Source organism: Triticum dicoccoides, chromosome 2A, assembly GCF_002162155.2.
Source record: "Triticum dicoccoides isolate Atlit2015 ecotype Zavitan chromosome 2A, WEW_v2.0, whole genome shotgun sequence".
NCBI classification, from domain to species: Eukaryota; Viridiplantae; Streptophyta; class Magnoliopsida; order Poales; family Poaceae; genus Triticum; species Triticum dicoccoides.
In genome coordinates, this window is record NC_041382.1 from 703,002,936 (window position 1) to 703,008,935 (window position 6,000).

General features: G+C 42.8%; 1 pseudogene; it reads right to left on the reverse strand.

Moving 5' to 3' along the window:
- Window positions 1-4,634: 4,634 nt before the first annotated feature.
- Window positions 4,635-6,000, reverse strand: part of LOC119358140 — a 3,377-nt pseudogene continuing 2,011 nt past the window's right edge.

Here is a 6,000-nt window from a genome sequence, read left to right on the forward strand (position 1 = left end):
GTAGAATGGATTGATCCATCTTGGCCCACTACCCTTGAGAATGCACTGTCCAAATTGTGGCCTATGTCTGATGCATTCGTTTACTATTCATGACCTGACACAAGAGAAGAAGAAACTCCAGGCCAGCTATGAGAAGTTGGTTGAAGATGTCAATGCACTTATGGATGGCCAGGAGCAGAGGGCAGTGATAGAAAGGAAAGATGCTGAAACAACCAAGTTGCAGGAGAAGTATGACACTTTGAAGAACATAGCAGCTGCTCAAGGTACTGTCATTAGGAACATGAAGTTGAAGCTAGCTGAAGAGAAGAAGAATTTGCAGATCCACATTGATGAGCTCAAGAAGACAGTTGAAGAGAGCAATGTGAAGCTGGAGGGCATCAAGGCCATCATAAATGGATAAGGAATGCAAGAGAAGAATGGGCAATATCATTTGGCATTTGCTGACCTTTTGCAGGGTGTGGTTTGGCATTTGTTATAATGATAGTAGTTTAAATTCTATTAACTATGAGTACTCCTGAACTATGGATATGTAATCTTAAGTAAGATGTTTGCATTTGAACTATCTGAATGTGGTGCTATTTGAACTAGTGCTGAATGTCAAACTATGATTATGTATGGATTTGAACTAGTGCTGAATTTGGTGGTATTTAGAGCTGGTTAATATTATCTTAAGTAATCTGTTTGCAAATGATGATTTTTTGCTTTAGTATGTTCTTGTTCAACTGATGATTCTGAGTTAAGTAGGGTCAATTAGGGTTGTTTTTGGCTTTTTATCGACGCCAAGGCATCAACTAGGTCAAGTTAGGGTTTTTGGTTTTTTATCGACGCCGAGGCATCAAATAGGCCAAGAGGAGTTGTTTTTTGCTTTTTATCGACGCCGAGGCATCAAGTAGGCCAAGTTAGGGTCTTTGGTTTTTTATCGACGCCGAGGCATCAAGTAGGCCAAGTTAGGGTTTTTGGGTTTTTATCGACGCCGAGGCATCAAGTAGGCCAAGATAGGGTTTTTGGGTTTTTATCGACGCCGAGGCATCAAGTAGGCCAAGATAGGGTTTTTGGGTTTTTATCGACGCCGAGGCATCAAGTAGGCCAAGATAGGGTTTTTGGGTTTTTATCGACGCCGAGGCATCAAGTAGGCCAAGATAGGGTTTTTGGGTTTTTATCACAGCATCAAGAGTATCACAGCATCAAGACTATCACAACATCAAGAGTATCACAACATCAAGAGTATCACAGCATCAGCAGTACTACTAGAATGCCATAGTTTGACACAAATTGATCATAACAGTTGAGCATCATAGGACTACTAGAATTCCAAAGTTGATACAACATCAACACAACCAAATCACCATCAACACTGGAGTAGCATAACTGGAGTAGCACAACTTCAACAACATAGTTTCACAACACAACCAAAATGCCATAGTTTGATAAAAACATCAACACAACCAAATCATCACCATTTTGCACCAGAGGCAGTCAAGTAATCCTTCATTCTGTTGCTGGGCTTCCTGACTCTCTTGGAACCATCACTTGGTCTTGGAGGCATGAAAGCAGCTGATGAAGATCTGGTTGCTGGTGCCTTACCCTTGGGAGCAGCTGGTGCCTTACTCTTGGGAGCAGATGATGAAGATTTACTGGCTGCTGCCTTACCTTTGGGAGCAGCTGGAGCAGTTGGCTGCCTCCTAGCTGGAGCAGCAGCAGATGTTGCCCTCATTGATGGAGCTGGATTGGCAGCAGATGTTGCCCTCCTTGATGGAGCTGGATTGGCAGCAGATGTTGCCCTCCTTGATGATCCACCAGCAGTGGCAGCAACAGAAGCTGCAGTCCTTGCTGGAGCTGGACTGGCAGCAGCAGAGGCTGCCCTCCTTGCTGGTGCTGGTGTGCTTCTACTATCAGGTGGGTAAGAGCTGGTGCTTGGCTGCAATGAAACAAGTAGTTTAATATTAGTAAGCAACAAAGTAACAATAAATTTAGTCTTTCTCATAGCAGAGTGGTTACCTGATGTTTGTTCTTTCTCATAGCAAGTGCAGGCTTTAGAGCATCATGGCAATTGGTGTACCTATGTCCCACCTTTTTACAGTCGGAGCAGGTAATTGAGGCCATTCTTGAAGTGTCTTTGGGAGCTGGCTTCTCAAATTGGCCCTTTCTCCTCTTAGTCTGTGCTCTGCCCTTGTGTTCTTTGAAAACAGGAGCCTCAATGTCCAAACTATCTGTCCTTGGCCACATGTCAGGGCCAGGTACAGGATATATTATAGGACTGTAAGCTGCCATGTACATAGGTTTTTTGAAGAAATTATGAACAAAGTCCTCTGGCTGAAGCTTAGCCTTGTGTATAGCAGAAACAACATGATTGCAAGGAACTGCTGTCATATCCCACTTCTTACACCCACAAGTCCTTTGTGCTAGGTTGACAGCATATGTTCTCTCTTCACTAGTAACTTGGAAAAGGTTGGGGCCAGCCATCAATGATTGGCAGTTTCTAGACCACTTCTTTGCTTCCTCTAATTTCTCTGCATATGTTGGACAAATCTCCCATCTGACAGTCTGAGTCTTGGTTCTATTTGTATTAAACTTGACCATTAATTTTGTTCTAATTCCATCAACCATGGTCCTTATTGGCTTAGCCCTGACATCTAGAACCCACTTGTTGAAAACCTCACTTAAGTTGTTAACTACTAAGTCTGTTTTGCAATTTGTGTCCATGGCATGTCTGGCCCAAGTGTGCTTTGGGATTTTACTAAGCCAAGCCCATGCTGCCTCACACTCTCTCTTCAACTCATCCATTGCAACATTATAACCATGTTCAGTGTATGAGTAACTTGCTTCATCCATGTATTTCTTCAATTCTGGCCCTCTAAACCCAGCATTTTGAAAGTTCTGGTAAATGTGTCTGAGGCAAAACCTTTGTGGACAATTGGGAAAGACTCTGTTTATGGCTTTAAGCAGGCCCTGTGTGAATTTAAGTAAAGCTAACTTAGTGACTACACCTAAATGATTGTGTAACTACTAGAAAGAAGTATGATTGTGTACAGAAAGTAGCTACACCTAAATGCAAGTAACTACTAGAAAGAACTAAATGAAAGCTAGCACAAGTGGATTTCATTACCTTCTGCCTATCTGAAATTATTCTGTAGTTGCCAAACTTCCCAGATTGGCCACCTAGTGCTACCTTCAGCTGATACAGAAACCAAGTCCAGGAATCTTTGTCCTCCTTATCAACAATTTCAAAAGCAATGGGAAATATATTATTGTTCCCATCTCTTCCAGTAGCAGCAAGGATCTGTTGACCAGTAGTGAGCTTTATGAAGCATCCATCCAGACCTATAACAAGTAAACACATTAGGCAAACTATTTGAAAACACACATTATTCAAACACACATTAGATACCAAGCCATTACCTATGAATGGTCTGCAGCCACTCAGAAACCCTTCTTTGCATCCATTTAGGCAATAGAATAATCCATGAAACATAGGGTTTGTGCTTGGATGCTCCCTCAAATGTCTTGTTGTCACTATACACCTTGAACCTGGATTAGTATCTAGCACAGCCTGCAAATAATCCCTAATCCTGGTGTACTGGGCCTTCTGATCTCCTAACACAACATTCTTTTCTACCTTCTTAGCCCTGTATGCCATGTGGGTTGATATTTCCACTCCATACTTGCTCTTTGCAGTGTTAATTACATGGGTCATTTCTGATTGCTTCCTCACAAAACTTTGCAACCCACTTAGCAGTAACTTTTGTGTTCTCTGACACAGAAGGACAAGTGTGCACCACATACTGCTTCCTTATGGTAAAAGTCTTCTCATTTGCAATCTGAGAAGCTGCTATATAAAAAGGGCATGTCTCATCTATGCATTGTGCTATAACCCTGTCACTGCAATTTCTATGGTACTCATAGTTCCTGTTCTGTGCAATGTGCATTGTTTGAAGTGCATTCCTGAACTGGTACACATCAATGAAGCAAAGATGCTTCACAAATTGCTCTGCTGGGTGAGCTCTATTCTCATCATACCATAACCTTTTCTTCATCTTCTTAGCTCTGCTTTTCCTGCCATTGGGCAAAACATATGCCAATGCCTCTGCACCATCATCATCTTCCACACCCAAGTCCATTGGTTTCCTGTCTTCATCAGAAGATGGTATCCAGTCCTCCTCAAACAACTCCTCTACACTTGCATGTGATCTGCTTGTTGGGCCTTTTCTGTGTTTCTTCTCCCTTTTCTTCTTCTGTCCATCTTGCCCTACCTGCTCCAGATTACTCTCTTCCTCCAAAGTACTCTCTTCATCCTCTTCCTCCTCTTCTTCACTTTCAGGCTCATATAGTGCATCCTCCTCCTCTGTCTCATACATTTCCTCAACATCTGTGTCCCCTTCAAAATGAAGGAGTGGATCTTCCCTCTGTCTTTTCATCTCCTCAAGCCTAGCAAGGATATCACCATATTCTTCCAAATCATCATCATCACTGTCCTCCTCATTATCCATCACTTCAGCTTTTCTCTTCAAAGAAGTGTCCTTCTCTTTATTTTTCTTATTCTTCCTAAACATTTGAATTTCCTTCCTCCTTGTCTCCTCCATAACCTTTTCAATTTCCATTTGCTCCTCTGAATTGTTTACAGGATTTTCCTCCACTTATACATAACCTAAAGCAAGTTGCTCCTCCAAATTGTTTGTGCTATGCTGTGTTTGAAACTGTATGGGCACTGGCTCCAGTTCTGCTGCTTCTGAACTTCCTGCTGCTACATGCACATTTCCTGCACTGAACAGCACTCCTCCTTCATCTATCTGATATAGTTTGGGCTCTCCAATTTCTTCTAGAGGGATTTGCTGCTCAATAACATTGGGGCTGGTGTTTATAGTTGTAGCATTGGGAGAACTGGCCCTAACAACTGTCACATTCAATATCTTTTGATTTTGCAATGCTATGTTGTCTAGAATTTCCTCAAGCTTGTCATCATCATCTATTTCTTCCATTCCTTCTATACCTAGCCCAGGATCCCTGACATAGTACATGTAATCTTTAAATCCATAACCTTCTGTTTCTATCAGTGCTACTAGGTTGTAAAATGTTATGTCTGACATCATCATAGATCTCTCAATATTGTCTCTGTCATGGAAATGCATCCTCAATTCCCAAACCTCATCATCCAGACTGCAAATAATATAAAATACATAGCAGTATAAGTGCTTAATTATAACTGAATAACACTAATGAAACAACTCATGTCAGTGCACTAATACAATCCTTTGTCACTTATAAAGCAGATAACAGGATAACTCATTTAACAGTGAACCTAACCAAATGTCTAACTTCACTCCAATTAACAGTGTACCTAAAATAAACTGAATAACAATATCATAATCATATACTATACCAGGATAACCTTGCTGCTCGTTTACAAAATCAACTAAATCAGCTTATTTGTCAACTAATCTAAAAATGTCAACCCTAGGGCACAGGACAAACAAATCACAGAATCTGAACTAATCTAAATTATGTCAACACTAGAGCACATGACAACAAATCCACAACATCTACTCTACTCCATCTGATAGGATAGAGCAATATGGACCCTAACCCTAGAGTACACTAGCAACGCAATTGAAGAGGAGTACTCATTGAATGGAGAACGGGAAGGGGAAGAGCAAAGAAAAGTGGATCTCACTATACGCCGCCGTAGGATGACCCGATGTGTTGGCTTCCCGTCGGATTGGCCTTCACCGCCGCGGCAAATGCTCTCGCCGCCCGGTATTCCATCGAATATTGCGGGTCCTCCTCCTCTGATTCCTCCGTCGGCTTGCTAGGGTTCGAGCTCCCGCAAAGCTCGCCTGGATCCACTACGGGTCCTCCTCTGCTGTCGGGCGGAGCGCCGCCACCAGCAACTCCACCTTTCACCGGGCTACGCATCTCTGCAGTGCGAGGGGCAAGGGGGCGACGGCGGCAGGAGCGAGGGGCAAGGGGGCGACGGCGGCGGGAGCGAGGGGGAGGGGGCAACGG